Source organism: Cnephaeus nilssonii, assembly GCF_951640355.1.
Source record: "Cnephaeus nilssonii genome assembly, chromosome: 7".
NCBI lineage: Eukaryota > Metazoa > Chordata > Mammalia > Chiroptera > Vespertilionidae > Cnephaeus > Cnephaeus nilssonii.
Window position 1 is genome coordinate 101307218 of NC_137078.1, and position 22450 is coordinate 101329667.

The 22450-nt window shown below is 56.9% G+C and overlaps 1 long non-coding RNA gene across 4 annotated transcripts in view; it reads left to right on the forward strand.

Moving 5' to 3' along the window:
* The window catches only part of LOC307103763, a 33714-nt gene extending 13215 nt beyond the window's left edge, over positions 1 to 20499 (forward strand). The window contains exons 2-9 of one of the 4 annotated variants that reach the window (XR_013813834.1): positions 4124 to 4301; positions 5562 to 5759; positions 5892 to 5980; positions 10714 to 10840; positions 11449 to 11636; positions 12867 to 14028; positions 19354 to 19457; positions 19856 to 20499. This is a non-coding gene — a long non-coding RNA (uncharacterized lncRNA). Of the gene's footprint in view, positions 1 to 4123; positions 4302 to 5561; positions 5760 to 5891; positions 5981 to 10713; positions 10841 to 11448; positions 11637 to 12866; positions 14029 to 14879; positions 15567 to 19353; positions 19458 to 19855 lie in introns of those variants that run through there. The other 3 variants (XR_013813835.1, XR_013813836.1, XR_013813837.1) reach the window with 3 other exon arrangements.
* The last annotated feature ends 1951 nt before the right edge of the window (positions 20500 to 22450 follow it).

Sequence of the window (22450 nt, forward strand, 5' to 3'; positions counted from 1 at the left end):
GCATGTTGGGCGGAGTCCCCGTGTCCTGGCATGTTGGGCGGAGTCCCCGTGTCCAGGCATGTTGGGCGGACTGCAGTGTCTAATGTTACTCACCCACCCAGTGTATCTTTCGTGTTCACTAGGTATGTTCCATCGCTGGGGATCCAGATCGTAAAAAGCCCTTTTACCATCCGATCCTTCGTGTCTCTCTCGTGTCTCCTTTACTCCCGAGCCTCTGCAGCACATATGGGCAGTTGGGTGTCCGTCTCGGATCTCATCGTCTCTGTCACGGAGGCGCAGGCCTTTGCCTGGCCTGGAGCGGTGCGCAGCCCGAGGCTGACCGTGCTGGGTGTGAGACCCCCCTCGGAGCGTTACCTGGCGCCCTGTCTGTTACGATCTCCCCTCTGGTCGGAGGAAACCGACTGTTTCCAGCCTCGTGGGGTTCCCCTCCACATGTGCCAACGTGCATTCCGGCAAACATTTAGGGGACCCTCTGGAGACCTCTGTCTCTGTGCAGGGACCCCTCGCTGGAGTCCGCCCACTAATCCCAGCTGTCCCGGATCCTGGGAGCCCCATCCTCTTCCTCCTCGAGAAAGTGAGCCTGCCCAGCCGGGCGTGGCTCAGGGGTTGAGCGTTGACCCAGGAACCAAGAGGTCACCATTTTGGTTCCCGGTCAGGGCACATGCCCAAGTTTTGGGCTTGATCCCCAGTGTGGGGCGTGCAGGAGGCAGCCGATCAATGATTCTCTCTCATCACTGATGTTTCTATCTCTCTTTCCCGCTCCCTTTCACTCTGAAATCAATAAAAATATATTTTACAAATATTTTAAAAAGCCCTAGCCAGTTTGGCTCAGTGGCTAGAGTGTTGGTCTGTGGACTAAAGGGTCCCCGGTTTGATTCCAGTCAAGGACACATACCTTGGTTGCAGGCTCCTCCCTGGCCCAGGCCCTGGTTAGGAGCCACCAATCGATGTGTTTCTCTTACATTGATATTTCTCTCTGTCTTTCCCTCTCTTTTCTACTCTCTCTAAAATCAATGGAAAAATATCCTTGGGTGAGGATTAAATATCCTATATAATAAAGAGCTAATATGCTAATTAGACCGATGGCAGAACGACCTTCCAGAACTATCTTCCGGAACAACCTTCCGGAATGACCAGTGGGTTGGGCGTGGGGAGTGGGGCCGCGTGGGGAGGGCTGAGGCAGCCGGGGCTGCAAGGGCCGAGCCCCTTGCATAAATTTCGTGCATCGAGCCTCTAGTATATATATATTAGAGGCCTGGTGCACAAAAATTCATGCATGGGTAGGGTTCCTAGGCCTGGCCAGCGATCAGGGCCAATCTTTGGGGTAACCAGTGGGGCAATTGGGGGTCCCCACTGGCACCCACCTTGGCTGGCCTGGGGCTTGCAGGCTGGGGGCAGCTCCTGTGTTGAGTGTCTGCCCCCTGGTGGTCAGGGCGTGTCATAGCGACTGGTCGTTCCGCTGGTCGGTCAATTTGCATATTAGGCTTTTATTATATAGGACTAGAGGCCCAGTGCATGATTGAATCATGCACGTGTAGGGTCCCCTACATGCTTTCCCTTTCGATCACGGGGAGCTGGGTGCCTGTCCGCTGGTGCACCAGGCGCCGGAGGCTTCTGAAAGGCCTGGTGCCTGAGTGGACAGGCACCCAGCTCCCACGCTTTTGATGGTCCATGCGGCGGGACGTCAGCTTGCTGCCCCAGAAGCCCCTTCTGTGCCGCAGCACAGCCATGGCGCAGACGCTGAGTTCGTGCCGCTGCTGGCGACGCAGCTCAGCGTCCCACCGGCCCAATCAACTACCCCGGCCCCCCCGAGTCCCGCCCCCCCGCGCCTCCTGGCCAATCATGGGCATAGCGAAGGTAGGGTCAATTTGCATATTTGTCTATCATTAGGTAGGATATAATCGATTTTAAAAAAAGGAAAGTGTGGCTGCTGTGTTTTCGGGTTGGCCCTCCCTGTGTTGAGAACTGGAAATGGCCTCCAGGTAGGATGCTGGGAACATCCCAGGTCACCTTCTTTGTGCTCATCCTCTCTGGGACACAGCTGTGTGCCTCGTTGCGCGGTATCCAACATTGCTGTGATCGTATATACGCGCACATCGACTTTATCTCCTTAGTAACTGTTCGTAGCCGCTTATTCTTAGTGGTTGGAAATAGCAACCTCGTCCTGCCATTCTCCTGTCTCATGTAGTCCCCGTACGGTTTCACGATCTAAGTTACGCAGATCTCATCACGTGACTTGGACGGTGCGCTCTGTTTTCCCGGTGAAGTTTGCACACTACGACGGCCTCGGAGCCGTTTCTCTCTTCGCCGCTCGCTCGGAAGCATTGCCAGCACAGCCATCTGGGACTGGAGTTCTCCCCGTGGGAAGCTGGGAACTGCCGATTCCGTTACTTTATCAGATCCAGATCGAGTCAGGTTTTCTTCTCCTTCTTGTATCAAATTCAGGAAATTCCGCTGTTAAAAAGAATGCATTCATTTCATTCACATTTCCTAACGTATCGGCATATAGTTGCTCAAAATACTTGCCTCATTTCTGGTGTTTTCTGTAAGATGGTCGTTATGATCTCTTCATTTCAATCTGATAGTGGTAGTTTGTGCTTTCTCTCTTCCTAGGGATTCCTTTATTTTATTAGTCATTTCCAGTAGCCAATTTTTGTCCTCGTTAATTTTCTGTGTGTGTGTGTGTGTATGTGTAGCATACATTTCTTTACTTTTATTATTATTATTTTTTATTTCCTTAATTTTTGGCTGCTTGATATTGATGTTTAGGTAACTGGTTTTTAACACGCGTTACTTCTGTCTTCATTTAAGGCTAAACATTTCCCTGCAGCCGCTACTTCGGCTGGATCCCCGGGTGTCGGTGTGTCCTATTTTCACTCGCTCAGCCCCCACGATGCCCTGGTGTTCACCGTGAAAGGTTCTTGAAACCTCCTTAGCTGAGAAACATGGTGCTTGAACGCTGAGGACATTTTCCAGTGATTATTTTGTTGGGGCTCCCAACTTAATTATACTCTGGTCAAAAAACATATTCTGAAAAGTACGTTCATGTTGGACATCTGAGCCGTTTCGGTTACGGTTTAAGGTAAAGCCGGACGCACTGCATCCTGTGCGTGGCGGTTACCTTTGCCGCAACGCCCGGGCGGCGAACGCTGTAGACTCCGAGGGCCACGCGTCCTCCCAGCTGCTCGGCCTGCTGTGACCGTGGGAAACCAGGTGGCCGATGCACAAAGGGATGGGCGTGGCCGTGTTCCAATAAAACTTTATTTACAAACACAGGCTGTGGGCGGGTTTGGCCTGTGGCCCTCGTCTGTGAGCCCTGCTTTAGGCACCACGTCGGTCCTAACAGTGACGCCCTACCACCTCCCGTCACCTACTCGGCTGTCGAATAAAAACCAAACCCGGTTCGGTTAGGTGGCTGTTTCCCAGGAGCCGCTGGCGGTGTCCCGGCCTCTCCTTAGCTGTTCGTCATGGCTCTGTCCGCCGCCTCCGTCGCCTGGGCTCCCGGGCCGCCAGGCGGTGCTCGGTCTCCTCCTCACGCGGTGCGGGGCCTCGGGGTGCTGTATTATGTCCCCGTGACGACGCGAGGCCGCACTCGGACCCTGTCCGGGAGGCCATGAGGGTGAGGGTCAGGCATGAGGTAGACGAGGCCGACTCACGTGCTGACCGTCGGTCACTGAGCCCCCGCGCTCTGCAGCCCCTCGCCCCGGGCTGGGCCGGGGGCTCTCCCCTCTGGTCAGTCACTTGGGTGGTGGTTCTGGCCACCAGGCCCCACCCCACCCCGAGGCCATGTCCAGGGCCCGCCAGGCTGGACCCATCAGCACACAAAGGGCGCTCGTCTTCAGGAATGCCAGGTTCCAGGAGCTCTGTCAGGACCAGGCCGTGTGCTTCCTGTCCCCCTCCCCCGGCTTCCCACCGCCAGGAGGAGGTGCAGGGGGAGCAGGAGGGTCTCCAGCATCTGAGCTCCCCGAGGGCCCTTCCGGAGCAGACACACCCCCACGCCTGAGCGCTGCTGGGCAGAGGGCTACCTGTTGCCGGCCGGGCCGAGGGGAGACGGCTTTCAGAGGCCCCGGCTGGGCCGGGCCTCGGGAGGCGTCAGCGGCCCAGCGTCTCCCGTTCTCCCCAGACGCGCGTCGCAATCCATCCACGATGAACGGGAGCGGACTCCATCTCCCCACGAGCCCCGAGGAGCCCGCCCTCGGCCCCTCTGGGGGTTCAGTTCTGGCCTCAGGCATTGGACGGCAGTGAGGTCCCGGCTGCCCCCCTCCCCGGGGAGATGGAAAGCGTGGGGACAGGAACAGGCGGTGAGTCTCCAGGGAGGAGACACCCACGGCACCTCGACACTCCCGTCTCAGCCCCACGGGACCGGCACGGCCCCGCTGCCACCCGAGGCCCCACCATGCGTGGGGACGGCTCCCCGGTCCCCTGAGCCCGGTCCCGAGCCCTGCCCGCCGGCAGCCCTGTCTGCTGCCTGTCTGCGCCCCCTCATCCCCGCCCCCCTCCCCCACCCCCCACCCCCTCCCCCACCCCTCCCCCCAGCACAGCCCGCGAGGAGGCCTCGGGAACGTGTCCGGTGGCGGGATCTTCGGCACAAGGCGTCGCTCAGGAGCTCAGCGCTGGCGGTGCGATGGGGACCCGGGAGCCAGGGGACATTTGGGAGCTGAAGCAGAGCCCGCTTCATCGCCACGTCATCACGTCACACGTCATCACGTGACACGTCATCACATCACAGGAGACGCTGGGCCGCTGACGCCTCCCGAGGCGTCATCACGCCACACGTCACATGTCATCGCATCATCACGTCATTGCATTATCACGTCATCGCATCATCACGGTGCCAACGGGCCAGCCCGCCACGCAGACCGACGCCACCCACCACATCACCCACACCGTGCCACCCACGCGGCTCAGACCACAACCAGGCCCCCACTCCTTCCTGTGCCATCTCCGTGAGGGCCCGCCCCTGCTGGGCTCCTTCTGCCTCCCGCCCCCCCTGGGCTCCCCGGGGGCCCTGCATGGCACGCCCCTCCTCTCCCTTCTCCTCCCCCTCCCCTTCCCTCCCCTCCCCTCTCCTCCCCTCCCCTCCTCTCCCCTCTCCTTCCCCTCCCCTCCCCTCCCCTCCCCTCCCCTCCCCTCCCCTCCCCTCCCCTCCCCTTCCCTCCCCTCCCCTCTCCTCCCCTCCTCCCCTCTGACTTGCCTCCCTGTCTGTCTTCTTATCACACCTGATCAGTCAAAGCATTCCTCTCTTCCGCTTCCCCCCACCTGGCCCAGGGGCGTCTGTGCTGCAGAGGAATGAGGGAGGCGCCAGGCTTAATGAGATACTTAGCGCGTCCACTGTGCTGAGTCTGGGCTTTCATTCATTCATTCATTCATTTAAATCCTCACCCGAGCATATTTTTCCATTGATTTTCAGAGAGAGTGGGAGAGAGAGAGAAGGACAGAGAGAAACATATCGATGGGTTGCCTCCTGCATGCGCCCTGACCAGGGCCCAGACCGGGGAGGGGCCTGCAACCAAGGTCCGTGCCCCTGACCGGAATCAAACCCAGGACCCTTCTGTCCACAGGCCGACGCTCAAGCCACTGAGCAACACCGGCCAGGGCAGCCTGGGCTTGCGTCACGCTGAGATGGAGATGACAGCAGCTGCCTCACGGAGTGGTCAGAGGCGAGGAGAGCTCGCCTGGACTCTTCGTATGATCACCTTGCAGACAAATCCCGGGTCCCGTGGCTTTGGGGGAGGGCCTGATAAGGCCATGAAGTCCAGGTGCGATCAGCGTCTTGAATTGTTGGTGAATGAATGTCTGAATGAATGAATGAATGAATGAATGAATGAATCTGTGGTTTCCCTGGTTCCTGTGAAAAGCATCGTTTTCTGAATTTTGGTTTTCCGCCTCAGTTTTCAGATCCTGGTTTCACGCGTTGAATTCAAAGTGCTAAGATGATAAGCTCACTGCCAGTTATTCAGTCCCCGTGATGATGTATCAGGTAATCATTTTATTATGTAATTAAGCAGGAAAAAGCTAGACAAGTGGACGGGCGGACGGGTTTCCTGCCAAGCCTGCCAGTGCAGGCCCACGCCTCTCCCTCCCTCTCCCCGCCGTCTTTTCCCGGGTGTTAATCTTACCTAAGTGGTTATTAACACACGTGAGATTACTTCCATTCATTATGTTTGCTACATTGTTTCCCAAGATTATTCTGCCACTTGCTTGCAATTAAGCAGGCTTTCGAGTTAAGTGTGCCGCCGGAGGGTGTGTTGAATAGGACTGTAGACACAGTCATTGAAATTGAACTTGCACTTGGAAGAAGTCTGTCTTTTGGGACTCGAGATGGCGATAGAAAAGGGCAGGGAGAGCGGGTCATCGCACGGAATGGTCATCGGAGTGGCCAGAGGTTCCCAGCGCTTTGAATGCGTCTCTTTCCATCAGGAGAGAATAGCATTGTCCGCCCTGCGGAGGCACGCCTCCAGGGAGAACCGGACGAGTCAGGAGCAGGTTCTCGTTTTGTTTGTTTTTTCCCATCAAAAATGTACGGAGTGTGCACTGCCTTAGAGTGGTATGTTGGTCGAGAAGGGGAGGGAATAGCCGGTGTGGCTCAGTGGGTAGAGCGTCGGCCTGCAGACTCAAGGGTCCCAGGTTCGATTCCGGTCAAGGGCATGGACCTTGGTTGCAGGCACATCCCCAGTAGGGGGTGTGCAGGAGGCAGCTGATTGATGTTTCTCTCTCATCGATGTTTCTAACTCTCTCTCTCTCCCTTCCTCTCTGTAAAAAATCAATAAAATATATTTTTTTAAAAAGAAGGGAAGGGAATATTTCAATGTTTAACGCATGGGGGAAGATGGGTGTGGGCCAGTCAGAACATACATGAACGTACATGAGCCCCAACATGGGGCAGGCTCCTGAGGACAGTGTGTTCACTGCTGAGGCCTGAGATCATGAATAGCAATTGGGGCAAAAAAAAAAAAAATTGACTAACATCTTGGGAGGAAGGCTGGGGAATGAGCTACTTTGGGGGGCGAAGAGCTTTGCAAAGCGACACCAGCTCCTGTCCATGTAAGGCCTCCTCCAGGCCCGGGCGGCTTCCGCTGGGAAAGGACCGGAGAGGCCCCAGGCCGGACCCGCAGGCTCTGCCCGAGCAGGGAGGACGGCTAAAGCCGTGGGCAGGTCGCTTGGCCTCCTGCTCAGCACGTGCCCGATGCCCTCTGGCAGAGCCCAGCCGATCGGCAGAGACCGGGGAGCTCTGATTCCGGGCAGGTGAGACATCTCTCTCCGACCGGCCGCCGGTCCCGGAGCTGGTGGGAAGAGGCCGCTCTGGGACCCGTGACAAAGAGCACGGACCTTTAGACGCTCAGAAAGGCCGCCGCACAGGCACGGCCGCAGTCAAACCGTTTCTCAGACGCCCCCGTCCTGAACAATTCGCTTCCCAGCCACGCTGTTCACAGGAAATACGTCTCGGCTACGGAACCAAATTCCGTCGTGGACCTGACAGCCCTTCTGCGCCGTTACCTCCGCGGGACGAAGAGCGTCCCCAGGCGACAGCCAGAGGAGAGAGGGCCTTGTTGCTGGAAAAACGGATGAAGCCACAATCTTAACACAGAGAGCCGCCGGGCGTGCCCCTCAGGGTGGGAGAGGAGCGGCGGTCACAGCGATGGGAGGCGTGGGAAGCGGCTGCGGATTCGGATACAGGAAAAGCAGGAGCTGCCGACAGCACGTGGGAGGCAGTGCCATGCGAGCCAGCAAAGACCTGAGAGACACCCCGGACGAGGCTAAAGCAGGTGGTGTGACAAATTTTAGAAAAGAAGAGTTTACTCACAGATTAAACAGTCCCTCAGCCATGCACCGGGCATGAGAAAGGTGAGAACAGGGAGTCATCGGAGGGTCGGGAATGGATTAATTCAATTGACATTATTTCTAAGGGGGGAAAATGATTCAGTTTTTGCACAAATCGCTTCTCAAACAGCCTCCCGGAACGAATTAACTTCGAGAACTGAGGTTCCACGGTCCCCCTGTGACAGTGGTCAGCAAACTGCGGCTCATGAGCCACATGCGGCTCTTTGGCCCCTTGAGTGTGGCTCTTCCACAAAATACCACGTGCGGGTGCACATGTACAGTGCAATTGAAACTTCGTGGCCCATGCGCAGAAGGCAGTTTTCGGCTCTCAAAAGAAATGTCAATCATTGTACTGTTGTTATTTGGCTCTGTTGACTAATGAGTTTGCCAACCACTGCCCTGTGACAAGCAGCAGAAGGAACCCTGGGAGGTGGCGGGACTCTAATAGTGTAACCATTTCATAGTATCCAAAACATCTGGGTTTCAACAATGATAACAGCAATACAAAGCATAAAGTGACGTTGAAATGTATTGCCCATGTGCGATTAAAAAACATGATTTAATTAGCTAATTAATTAATAGAAACGATCCCTGAGGAAGTCCAGACATTAAAATTACTACAAAACAACTTAAATCAACTAAATATGTTGAAAGAATGAAAGGAAACAGAGAAATGTCTTTAAAAGTTTAACCAAATGGAGAATATCAACAGAGATAGAAATGAGAAAAAAAGAAACAAGTAGAAATTCTGGAGGCAAATAATTATAATGACTAAAATGAAAAATTTACTGCAGGAGTGTGTGTGGGGGTCTCAACAGCAGGTTTGAATAAGCAGAATAAAGAAATAGTGAATTTGAAGATGGGTCAATAGAGATTATTCAGTCTGAGGAGCAGAAGGGAAAGATAAAGGGACAGCATTAGATGTGTCATTATATACATAATGAGACTTCCAGAAGGAGAGATGGAGAAAGAAACAGAAAAGCTACTTTAAAAAATAATGGCCAAAAACTTCCCAAACTTGATGAAAAATACTAATTTACACATCCAACAAGCTCAATAGAAACTCCAAGTAGGATAAACACAAAGAGATTCACAATGAACCACATAACTAAACTATCAGAAGACAGAGGTAATCTAGAAATATGAGAGAGAGAGAGAGAGAGAGAGAGAGAGAGAGAGAGAAGCTTTTCATCACATCCAAGTCATCCTCAGTAAGATTACAGCTGATTTCTCATCCTAAACCATGGAGGACACAAGGCATTGGAAGGACATATTCAAAGTGTTAGGAAAACAGACAACCAACAACCAAGAATTCTATAACAAAACTGTCAAAAATGAAGATATTTTCAGACACACAAAAACTGAGAATTTCTTATTAGTAGCCATGCTATGCAAGGTATACTAAAAACAATTTTTTAGGCTAAAATATTGTGACCAAAGACAGTAATGCCAATCTATAAGGGGGGCGTGGGGAGGAGCACCAATAAAAGTATGCATATATCTACAAAAGTCAGCATAAATGCATATTTCATGATTCCTCTCTCAGCTGACTTAAAATGCTCTGTCATCTTGTCTCAGCTGACATCCCATAAAAAGTGGCCTTTTTATGGCTTATGTAGTACCACATGTTTCACATTTCAGTGCCTTTTGTTGGTGTTTCTTATTTAAAAATTGCTCCCAAGCACAGCGCTGACAGGCTTCCTAGTGTCTCTAAGCGTAAGAGGGTTGTGATGTGTGTGATGGAAAAAATTAATGTGTGTTAAATAAGCTTCCCTCAGGCATAGGTTATGGTGTGGAGGGCAGTGAGTTTGATGTTCGTGAGTCAATGGTATAAATTCAGCAAAGGTGACTTAGCACAGAAGCACACACATAAGACAAGGTTACATACTGATCAGTAGAAAACGTTTTCCCAAGGGGTGACCTGGACCCAACCCTGTGTCCCCTGGGAGCAATGGCTCAGGATTTGCTAATCTAGAACGTGCAGTGACTTTACAGGACACGGGTACTATGAATACCAGAAATTGTCTGTATGTCCCAACAATTCCACTCCTAGTCATATACCCAAAATAGATACACGTCGGTTCCCCCAAAAGACATACATAAGAATGTTCATCGTAGCATTATTTTCAATAACCTGAAAAGTTCCCCCAGAGAGTTAAAAAAAATAGTGTAGCCTGGATGGGCATGGCTCAGCAGTTGAGCTTCAACCCAGGAACCAAGAGGTCACCAGTTTGATTCCCAGTCAGGGCACATGCCCAGGTTGTGGGCTCGATCCCCAGTAGGGGGTGTGCAAGAGATAGTCGATTGATGATTCTCTCTCATCTTTAATAATTCTCTCTCTTCTTCTCCCTTCCTCTCTGAAAGCAATAAAAATCTATATATATATAAAAGGCTAATATGCAAAGTGTCCCCTCGGGAGTTCGACCGGGAGACCAGGAGTTCGATCGCTTGCTGATCACCAGGGGGTGGCGTAGAATGAAGGAAGGCCCCAGCCAGTAGCTGGAAGGCCCTGATCGGCCCTGATCACCGGCCAGGCCTAGGGACCCTACCTGTGTATGAATGTTGTGCACTGGGCCTCTATATATTTAATAAAAATAATGCAGAACTAATCTATGATATTTGGGGTTGGGGCCATGTTTCCCCGTGGGTGGGTGGGTGTGTGGTGGGGTGGTGGGCGATGAAAAGAGAAGGAGGTGCTTTCAGGAATGTTGATGATGTTCTGGCTACCGCAGTACCAGTACCATAGTCCTCCCAGGAGAGAGGTGGCCTAGGCCGGTCAAAGGCAGAATTGGCTAATGATCGAACATCGTATGGCATTACCAATTTTTCAGAAGTTGTTAATGAGTTGACTGGCCAACAATTGCAATGGGTATCTCCCTCTTCCCCTAACAGAGAGAACTGGGAACATTTAGCGACTCTCACTGGTTTGCGCCCCGGGGCCGTCTTCACCATTCCCCAGCAGTTTGCGTGTGGATGAGCGGGGGCTACCCACCCCCACCCCGGGAGAGGACACTCTCAGGTGACTGCCGGCCCAGAACTGGCCGCTCAGATGCCGTGGTTCCCCCAGCCCAGGTGGCTCTCGGCAATGGCCTGCTGGCCACTGAAGATGCGAGCTACAGCCACACACTTCTTCCCGGGCGGGTGGATTTATGGCTCAGACACACGGACGGGCAGAGGGGAGCAGGGAACGCCATCCTTCATAAAACCTAACCGCTGGTGGTGCTTAGCTTCTCCTTGCAACTTCCCCGTAAATTTTATGAGAAGGTGCATTCAACATCTTATTACGGAGCCTTTTTCAGTGAGTGATAAATAATGCACTAAAAGCTGCCCTTGGCTTCCTCGTGGATTAAATATGGATGGGGGACTGGGAGGTGGAAATAATTAGGCCCATCCCAGGACCGGAGAATACAACGTTATCCGACGGTCTTCCGTCCGCTGAGACGACCCTAGACACCTCGCGGAGGGTCGCAGTGCACGAGGACGGTGCCTCGGGCGGGCCGGCACGGTTTCGTGTTCCACTCTTGTCACTCTCGCGACGGTTAATGGAGGCAGGGCCCCTGAGGCAGGAGCTGTCCCTGCTCGGCTCGCCCGCGTTGCTCACCCGTGTTTCTCCGGGGCCTTGCACAGGATCTGACATGTACAGCAATGGATCATTAACTGTATCCAGAGGAGCGGATCGATAGGAAAACCACTCGGCCCCGAGAGGAATGCCGGCACCCAGCCAGGAGAGCAGATCTGTGGCTTCGACCGCGGGCAGCATGCCCAGCTCCCTAAGTCCCTCCTGGGAGAAGCTCCAGCCCGTGGACGTGGGTTTGGTGAGTCAGACACGCAGAGCCCTGCCCTGGCCAGGGTGGCTCAGTGGATAGAGCCTTGGCCTGCGGACTGAGGGTTCCTGGGTTCGAGTCCGGTCAAGGGCACATGCCGGGTTGCAGACTCCATCCCCAGTAGGGGGTGTGCAGAGGCAGCTGATCCATGATTCTCATCATTGATGTTTCTATCTCCCTCTCCCTTCCTCTCTGAAAAAAGAAAAGAAAGAAAAGAAAAGAAATGAAGAGCCCTTTAGTCCTCCCAGGAGAGAGATGCCCTTGGCTGGTCAAAAGCAGAATTGGCATCTATCCTACCTAATAATAGAGTAATATGCAAATTGACCGTACCTTCGCTACACCCACCAGCCACGCCCACCAGGAAACCGTCGCAGGGACGTTGGGGTGCGGCAGAGCCCAAGGCCGGGAAAGCCTCGGGCAGAGACTTTCCCGGCCTTGGGCACCAGCGGGGAGCCTGCATGGATCGCAGGCAACGACCAGGGGGTCGGCTCCTATGATCCTTAGCAGGGACGCTGGGGTGCAGCAGAGCCCAAGGCCACCGCCCGGGGCCAAGCCCCGACCCTGAAAGAAGGCAGAAGGCGGTGGCCACAGCCAAGGCCTGGGTCCCCGGTGCCGGCAGCAAACTGGTGCAGGCAGCCAGGTGAATGAGGGTCTATTGCACGAATCTCCGTGCAAACGGGCTGCTAGTATCTATATAAAAGCCTAAGTGACCATCCGACTGCTGGACCAGTAGCTATGACGCGCTCCGACCATTATGGGGCAGAGGCTCAGCGCACAGGCATGGGAACATGGAACAGACTGATGAATCTCAGAGGGAAGGGGGGAGGGGAGAAGGTGGGAAGAGATTAACCAAAGATCGTACATGCATACTAGAGGCCCAGTGCATGGATTCGTGCACCAATGGGGTCCCTCAGCCTGGCCTGCGGGGATCAGACCAAAACCGGCTCTCCGACATCCCCCGAGGCATCCTGGATTGCGAGAGGGCGCAGGCCAGGTCGAGGGACCCCCACTGGTGCACGAATCCATGCACCGGGCCTCTAGTCTGCACATAATTCATTGATCCTAATGTTTCTCTCTGTTGAGGCAGGCCCACCGGCCTGCAGGTCCACCTGCCCTCAAGAACGTCCCACGTACCATCCAGAACAGACACATTAGAGATGTCCATCAGGTCCAGCTGTTAGAACAGACTGCTGACACGGCTGTCACCTGCTCTCCCCACAGGCTCGTCCCCGTCAGAGGTGAGTGAAGTGATATTGCAGAGACACGACGGATTGCTCGCCAGGCTGTCGGTTGCCACTTTGACGCAATTGTTGCTCCTAGCAAGGGCGTTACCTCCCTCCGCCTGCGGGGAGAGATCAATGCCAGGAGGACTTGGAAGCAACAGGAGGAAAACAGAACACGGAACTGACTGAGAAGACTTGTCTCACGTAACCCCAGTTCCCCACCTGCTTTCTCCCCGAGAAGTCTGCTCCGGTCCGGTTGATCAGATGTCGAAGGCAAACAGTTTCCTAGGTCCTGGGCACGCGGTGTCGATTGGAGGGAAGTAAACAACGTCTCCGGAAGCCAAGGGCAACCCGAAAGAATCCTATATAATAAAAGCCTGATATGCTAAGTGTCTGGTCGTCCAGTCGGCCGTTCAACCAATCAAAGCGTAATATGCCAATGATATGCTAAGGTCACTCAAGTGCTCGCTATGATGTGCACTGACCACCAGGAGGCAGGTGCTCTGACCGGTAGGTTAGCTTGCTGCTGAGGTCTGGCCAATTGGGACTGAGCAAGATGGGCTGGACACGCCCTGGAGCCCTCCCGCGGTCCCTCCCCGGCTGGCCAACCTCCTGCGTCCCTCCCCGGCCCCGATCGTGCACTGGTGGGGTCCTTTGGCCTGGCTTGCACCCTCTCAATCCAGGACCCCTTGGGGGAGAGCCGGTTTGGGCCCAATCCCACAGGCCAGGCTGAGGGACCCCACTGGTGCATGAATTCGTGCACTGGGCCTCTAGTTCTATCTATAAAGGCGACATCAAGGAAAAATAAAGTTTGGAAGCGAGACTCCAAGGGGGGGCAGTGCGGGGGAGGAGGGGAGCAGGCTCTTTCAGTGTCACTGGGCGTCCTGCCCAGAGGTATTCAGTTACGTTTTCCTGTCTTATCACGCAGTCACCAGACCCATGGGGCTGCCTACCATTAAATGTTAACTCATTAAAACTCACTCATTAATTTAATAATTAATTCATTTCAGAGCATGAAGATCCAACTTCTACATCCCGCTCGCCCCACTGTACGAGCCCCATAGCTGCGTCGGACGAGTGGCTACCCCATTACACGAGGCAGAGAGAGGACACTCCAGGATGGCAGGGAGTTCCGTGGGGCGGCGCCGATCGATCCCAGGGTAAGACTGGCGTGTGCGTTGCTCAGCTTCCCGCAGCCGCAGGCGGACTGGCAGGCGGCCTGTGGGTGTTTCCATCCTCAAGCGCGGTGACCTCGCCGCCCTCCAGGACAGTCACGGCTCCGCTCTCACGGTCCCTCGTGGCCTGTAGGGTCCTGTCTGTGGAAAGATGTTCCCAATAGCGTTCCCCTCACCTCATTTCCTCGCAGGCTGAGGCCCTGAATGTCACCATTAGTGCACGTTCATTTATGTCGGCAGGAGGCGCTTGGGTTTAATTTCCTGAAAGTGACATGTTGACAGCAGCTGCGCAGAGAGCAACCCCTTCCTGGGGGTTCCTAGGTGGGGCCAGAGTCCATGCGAAGGGGGCCCCGTATTTAAAGAGCCGCACCCTGTGCGTACTAAACCTGAAGGCAGGAGGCCTCCGTTCACCGTGCCCAGCGGTGGGAGCGGGATCCAAACGCAAGCTGTGCCTCTGCCGTCCACGCCTTCGGGCAGCAGCTGCGGCCCCCCCACCCCCCTCCCCCCTCCCCCCAGAGCTCAGGGCTCGTCCATGTTCCTCAAGCAATTGGCGCCCTAATTGGCGCCGACAGGGCTTAGCTGTGCACGTGCAGAGCGCACGGCCCAGGGGCCAGTTGGTGTTCCCCTCATTTCAGGCGCCTTGATCGGCACCGGAATTCTCCGTGGGAAGAGGAACGGGCTTGCGGGGCGGGGGAGGGGCGGAGGGACTGCTCCTAGGGCAGTGATGGGCAACCTTTTGAGCGTGGTGTGTCAAACTTCGCCAAAAAACTGAGCATAACTCGGGTGGTGTGTCACTTTGAGGAAAAAACATTATTTCGCAAATGTTTCATCCTCAGGAGCAGCAAATGTTTCATCCACAGGAGCAGCAAATGTTTCATCCTCGGCATGCGGCCGCGTGTCATCAGAAATGGCTACGCGTGTCAGTGCTGACACGCGTGTCATAGGTTCGCCATCACTGTCCTAGAGGATCCACGTGTAGCCAGGCCCGCAGGCCTCCCTGCACCGGGAGACGGAAACGCCGCCTGTGGCTGAGCTTGTGTTGTCCTGGTGTGGCTCCGCTGTCTCAGGCTCTGAGGTTAGGGCTCCCCACCGGGTCACCACGCACGGGACAAGTGGTGAGATCCCCATGGCCCCAGCGTGGCCCCAAGATCGTGCCCGCCACGTGGGGTTTGCTCGGGAGCAGCGCGCCCCATCTTTATCCCCGGGTGCCGAGGCCCCGGAAAGGTCTCCTCACCTCCCTGTGGCAGCAGGGGATGAGGCCTCCTGTCCCGTCTCCCCGGCCGCCCCGCCCCGCCCGTCAGTAACACACAATCCGACTCGGGATGGGGACTTTATTTATCATGACGGGCTTATTGCCAGGGGAGCCGCGCCCGCCTGGAGGTCTGCACCCATCTCAAAGGCCCGCGGGAAAAGGGTGTAAACCAGGCGGGAAGGAAAGGGTGCGGGAGCGTGGGACACAGGGGTGTCTGCGTGGGACACCTGAGCCCAGCCTGTGCCACGAGGGCTGTGGTGGCTCCATGGAGTCCCGGGGCCCTGGGCGGGGTCTGGCTCAGGGAGCTCCGTGAGAGCAGAGGGGCCGTGCTCACTGTCACCAAGGCCACAGGCAGGAAGCCCCTCCAGGAGCAGAGACGGGGGGGGGGGGGTGGGCGGGGGACGGTGTCTCTTGAACAGTCTGTTCACCAGGGACACGCGCTCGGCCGAATGCAGCACCGTCACCTCGCCTTTGTGGCATTTCCTCCGACGCGCAGACACGGCCCTGACGTCTCCATTTCAGGAACCGGGACGAGGCCCGGGCATTTGTGCAGCGTCACGCATTCCGGACACTCTCCTCTGGGAGCCGGGTCCAGGCCTGGCAGACTCTCGGCCGCACTGCTCGGTGCTGTCCAACTCCAGAGGCTCAGAAGCTGGAGCAGGAGAGAGGGCAGACCGGGAGGGAGCCAGGGAGCAGGGAGCCAGGGAGGGAGCCAGAGAGACAGGGAGGGAGACAGGGAGCCAGGGAGCCAGGGAGACAGGGAGACAGAGAGGGAGACAGGGAGACAGGGAGGGAGACAGGGAGACGGGGAGCCAGGGAGACAGGGAGACAGGGAGACAGGAGACAGGGAGGGAGACAGGGAGACGGGGAGACAGGGAGACAGGGAGACAGGGAGACAGGAGACAGGGAGGGAGACAGGGAGACGGGGAGACAGGGAGACAGGGAGACAGGGAGACAGGGAGACAGGAGACAGGGAGGGAGACAGGGAGACAGGGAGACAAGGAGGGAGACAGGGAGACAGGGAGGGAGACAGGGAGACAGGGAGACAGGGAGACAGGGAGACAGGGAGACAGGGAGGGAGACAGGGAGACAGGGAGACAGGGAGACAGGGAGACAGGGAGGGAGCCAGAGAGACAGGGAGGGAGACAGGGAGACAGGGAGCCAGGGAGACAGGGAGACAGGGAGGGAGACAGGGAGACAGGGAGGGAGACAGGGAGACAGGGAGGGAGACGGGGAGACGGGGAGACAGGGAGACAGGGAGACAGGGAGACAGGGAGACAGGGAGGGAGACAGGGAGACGGGGAGCCAGGGAGACAGGGAGACAGGAGACAGGGAGACGGGGAGCCAGGGAGACAGGGAGCCAGGGAGACAGGAGACAGGGAGGGAGACAGGGAGACAGGGAGACAGGGAGACAGGGAGACAGGGAGACAGGGAGGGAGACAGGGAGACGGGGAGCCAGGGAGACAGGGAGACAGGAGACAGCGAGGGAGACAGGGAGACGGGGAGACAGGGAGGGAGACAGGGAGACGGGGAGACAGGGAGGGAGCCAGAGAGACAGGGAGGGAGACAGGGAGACAGGGAGCCAGGGAGACAGGGAGACAAGGAGACAGGGAGACAGGAGACAGGGAGGGAGCCAGAGAGCCAGGGAGGGAGCCAGAGAGCCAGGGAGATGGGACAGGGATACAGGGAGGGAGACAGAGAGACAGGGAGCCAGGGAGACAGGGAGAGGGCTCTTTGCTCCTGTTCAGGCCTCACCACCTCCCCCACCTCCATCACCTCCTCCACCTCCCACCTCCCCCACCTCCATCACCTCCCACCTCCCCCGCCTCTGCTGGGCCCTTCATGTCAGGGCTTTTATCTCTGTGTCTGTCCTGTCTGCTCCCTCCCAGCCAGCTCCCCCGGAGCCGTGGTGCTCAGCCCGATCCGCTCTGCTCGGCTGGGACACAACATCATTACGCGTGAGCTCCACCGGGGAAGGTGCGGGCGATGTTCTCCAGAAACACACCCGTCACAGTCCATTTGCCGCCAGGAAATGGAGTTTGAAGGCACTTTAATTACAATCATTGCTTTTGGACGGGGCTGTGCTGTGATTTGCAAAATCTGCAATTCCCTTGACACTGTGGCGAGCCTGCTCTGAACCCGATTCTCCTGAACCCACGGCGGGAAGAACCACGCCGCCAAGGTCACGGGCACGCCACTCCCGCCGGCCTGGGAGCCGCGGCTCTCCTGCCCCGGGGCTGCCCGGGCACCTCCACCGGGGCGGGCGGGGCCGTGAAGGCCGGGAGGGGGCGCCCATCCGCCTGGCTGTCCCCGGAGCGGTCCTTGCAGTGCGGCCTTCAGGCCGGGTCTTCCTGGAGGACATGCGGGCGTGGCTGGGAGGAAGCAGGTGCGTTCCGCCACCCGCCCTCCGGGTCTGGGCTGGGTCTGCGAGGGGCCTGGCCCCAGCCAGGTTAACATGAGAAGCAGCCCCGCCCCCAGGAATGACCTGAAAGGTCGAAAGGTCGCTCAGAACTTGGGCCAAACACCAGCAGGGGAGAGGCTGGGAGGCGAGCTGTGGGCGGGGCGCGGCCGGGATGCCTGGGGCAAGCAGGGCTGCTGGGTCAGGGTGTTATGTGGTTGAACGTCCTGCTCTCTCCTCAGCGTCCTGTCTCCCCGGGCAGGGCGAGGGCGCGTCTCCGGAGGAGAGGTTCCCTGTCAATGCAAACGCCCTTTAAGGGGGAGCGCCTGGCCGTGTGCAGAGCCGGCGCTGGGTCTGCGGCTCTCACGGGCCTTCCGCGCGCTGGGGACAGCCGGTGCCCCTCCAGGTCCCACATGGCAGCAGCCTGGCGCCCCCTGTTAGGGATCCAGGGACCCCCCAAGAAGAGGGAAGCCCCGAGCCTCCCGGGCCTCATTTGGAAACGGTCTTTCCAGAGCTGGTGGAGGCGCCAGGCGGTCCCTGGGGCAGACCCCAACCCAATGGGAGCCTGTCCTCACCCAAAGGGGATGTGTGGGCACAGGGACACACCTGAGGACGGAGGCCGTGAATCCCGCAGCCGAGAGAGGCGAGGACGTCTCCCTCGCGGCCTCCGAGGAGCCCCCGACAGCTGGAGCCCAGGCCGCTGCCTGGAGCCGGGAGAGTAGGTGTCCGTGTCTGAGCCACACTGTCTGTGCCTGGGACACGGACAGAACACCCTGCCCCCCCTCCCTGGGCGGGGCAGGAGCAGGTGGCGATGCCGCCTGCAGTGTCCGGGTTGTGTGCTCCGGGGCCGCCTCTCTGCAAAGGCCTGTCCGCGGTGGCAGCATCGCTGGCGGGAAAGCGTCCAAAGGCGGGGTCACCGCGCCCTGAGGTGCCTGTCACTCCGTCACGCGGACCTGAGCACGGCGCTCAGACGGCATCCCCCATCCGCTCCCATCTATCTATCTATCATCTATCTATCTATCATCTATCTATCATCTATCTCCTATCTATCATCTATCTTCTACCTATCATCTATCTCCTATCTATCATCTATCTCCTATCTATCATCTATCATCTATCATCTATCTATCTATCTATCTATCTATCTATCTATCTATCTATCATCTATCTATCCTCTATCTCCTATCATCTATCTATCATCTATCTATCTATCTATCTATCTATCTATCTATCTATCTATCTATCATCATCTATCTATCTTCTATCATGTATCTCTCCTCTCCCTCTCTCCCCTGTCTAGACACGGGTGTAATGCTTTTCAAACTTGAAGACATCACTCCCCGGTGCTGGAAGCTACCCATTGTCTACACTATCAGTGAAAGTGCAGCAGAGAACACAGAAGGATGTTGGACCTTGGGCTTTAGCTAGGGCTAAAAGCTATGGTTCTGTCGAGACAATGGTGGCTCAAGGCCATCCCCTAACCTGATGATCTCTTACTGTTTACCGCTTGCCTGTGATATACGTGTTTGCTTTGCTGAAGGGCAAATGTATATTCTAGTAAATAGGAAGCTATGGGTCCGGAGATTCGGGGAGCCATTCCACTAGAGAGTACGTCTCCACCTGGCTCCCCCATGCCTTCTAAATTCATATTCTTGTCTAGGATATCCATTTGTGCGTGGCCCCTTCTCCGGACCTTGAACCCAAGCTGCGAGGGTCACGGCTTCACAACCCGGCAGAGTAAGAACTGCTCTCACCTGGAGGCAGGTGAGTGAGCAACAGGGTCAGGCCTGATTCATAGATGCTTATGGCCTCGGTTTTCCCTTTGGTTAGAAGGAAGGAGGGAAGGGAGGGAGGGAGAGCGGGAGGAAAGAAGGGAGGGAGGGAAAGAAGGAGGGAGAGAGGGAGGGAGGGAGGAAGGGAGGGAGGGAGGGAGGGAGGGAGGGAGGGAGGGAGGGAGGGAGATTGGGCTGAGCAGTGAATCCCAGCTGAAGGTGTTTGTGGGGTCGGAGGGAGGGGGCGGAGAGGAAGCCAGGGTCCCGGGTCTGTTTAATCCACTGGGTCCTTGAAGCGGCGGTGGAGTTGGCGGGGGAGGGAGTCTTCCTGCCCAATAGCAGGAAAGTTATTACTTTATCAACATCTCCGCACATTCTCCTTAATTCCAGATCCGTTCAGATGAACAGGACCTGCCTGCTCACAGGAGACCCTCACCGCCCACCGTTCCCAGCAAGGCGCCCCCTTGTGTGTAGGAGGTCTCGCCTGCGTCCTGTGAACATGCGTGCATTTCGGAAAGCTGGCGGGCTGAGGCCGTGCCGCCCCGGGGAGATGCAGGCAGTGACTGGCTCCGAAGGAGGCTCGAGCCGCGCCAGCCAGCTCCGGAAAGCCGGCCCGTCCATGGACCGGAGCCCACCCCGCCCCAGCGCAGAGCCCAGGCCCATATGCTGGCGCCACGGAAGCGCAGGGCCCGCCATATGGCAGCACCGCGGGCGCCAGGCTGCCCTGGCCGGGTCCGAGGCCAGCGGCGCGTTTCCGCAGCGCGCTCCAACCTGCTGCTGGGGAGCTGGACCGCGGGCTGCGAGGCCCTGGGAGATGCCAGGGTCACTGGGGTCGGGAGCAGGCTGGGTCCCGGGAGCTCACTGGGGAGCCACGCAGGGCCCGTCACACTCCGGTCGGGACGTCTGAACACACGTTTGTCCCCAAAGCCGCGCGGCAGCCCTTCCGGCCCGGCGTGCCCAGGAGCCCGTGCGGGCGGGGAAGGCGCGCCAGCCCCTGACAGGTTAATTAATATTCATTAGTCAACGGGGCACATGCTGAGCGGTTTATCACTGGTTCCTTAGTTTTCGCCAAATAAACGGTAAGACCATCATTCTCATCCGCTGCGGTGACGGGGCCTGGGAACGCGGGGTGAAACAGGCATCTTCGGGGTCCCCCCCCCCCCCGCAAAGGACGAGGCCGGTCCTGCCGGGGCAGGAGAGCAGCGGTCCCGCCCGCGCCTGTCAGCTGCGGCCTGGACCGGGAGACACCTGCGGGGAGACTTCACCTGCGTTTCACGTGGCCTCTGTCTCCACCACTTCCTGTGACTTCAGTGCACGTGTGAGTGCATGTGCATGTGCAGGGGTGTGTGTGAGTGCATGCTTGTGTGTGTGCACATGTGTGTGTGCAGGTCTGTCTACACCTGTGTGCACATGTGTGGGGGGCATATGTGCATGGAAATGCGAACATGTGTGTGCAGGTGTGTGTGCGCATGTGTGTGGAGTTAACTCCCCTGTACCGCAAGTCCTCTCACTGAGCAGGTCACTCCGGAGGACCTGCTGCCGGCGTGGTCCTGGGAAGGGCGTCCCAGTGCCCTCCATCCTGCCTGCTCTCCTGCAGGCTCTCCGGGGCTGGAGTAACGCGAGGCTTGAGGTTCTGCGTTTGACTTAGTCTTCGGAGATGTGGACGGGACGTGTGTGTCCTCCCAAGTTCCTACGTGACGTCCTGACCCGGCATGGCTGCAGGGGGAGGTGGGGCCGCTGAGGAAGTCATTACGGCTAAATGAAGTCACAGGTGGGGCCCCGACCCACTAGGATTAGTGCCCGAGCTCTGACCCCGCGTGCACATGTGCGGAGAGGCGGGGAGAGGTCGGGAGGGGGGAGCCCTGGGAAGCCGGGACCGTGAACTTGGGCCTCCAGCCTGCAGAGCTGTGAGAAACAAGCATCTGTCTAGTGACCCAGCCTCCCGTGTTCTGTTAAGATGGCTGAGCAGGTGAATATATGCCACATGCCTGTAAATTACACATGAGCACACACACATACACACATGCACATGCATACACACACAATACACACATGAGTACCGGGGAGCCTGGACCCACTCGGTCACAGGGAGCGGAGAGCCAGGTTCTGAAAGGGGAACTTCCCGGAGCAGCACTGACCTTGAACTGAACGAAGGAAAGCAGAGCGCGGACCCCGCCCCCTGGGGAGGCCCCGGTGCACACGCGTGTGACAAGCTAAAACAGGATGCGGTCAGCTCCGCGGACACGGCGACCCTCCGCAGCTCTGCCCAATCCTCGTTTCTAAAAAATCTTTCCTGATTGTTGAGAGCATTCCAGATGCCCCTCCTGTCCCGCCATTGCCCTCGGTCTCGGGGTGCGGGCTGCCCCAGGAGGGGCCTCAGCCCGGCAGCCCTGCAGCTCAGCCGGACGGTCTGCGGCGCGGGCCCCTGGGCGGGCTGCACGCGGCGAGTCCGCACCAGTGACGCTCCCCGAGGACGCTCTCCTGCTCCCGTTCCTCCTCCCAGAAGCCGCTGTTGGGGGGGGGGGGGGTTTGAACCTTCCCACCAGAGGTTTCAGACAGTAAATCACTGTGTTTGTACCAACGATGCTCATCCGGCAGGTGTGTCTGAGCCATACAGAAAGGGGTTGTTACACATACAACATATATACATACAGACAGACTACATTTGTGGATGATTATTCACATCTATGTTATTCAAACTACATTTTAAAGTTAACTTTCTGTTAAAAAGATTTATCTATGCTGATTCATACTAAACTCACTGAATTCATTTTCATGGACGGAGAAAACCCCACGGTGTTTCTATGCTATAATTTCTCTTGTAAACCACACCCTTCCAGTTTTCACTGTAACAAGTAAACCTTAACCCTAACCCTAACGCTAACCCTAATCCTAACTCCTAACCCTAATCCTGGCCCTAACTCCTAACCCTAACCCTGACCATTCCCCTAACACTAACCCTAACCCTAACCCTAACCCTAAACC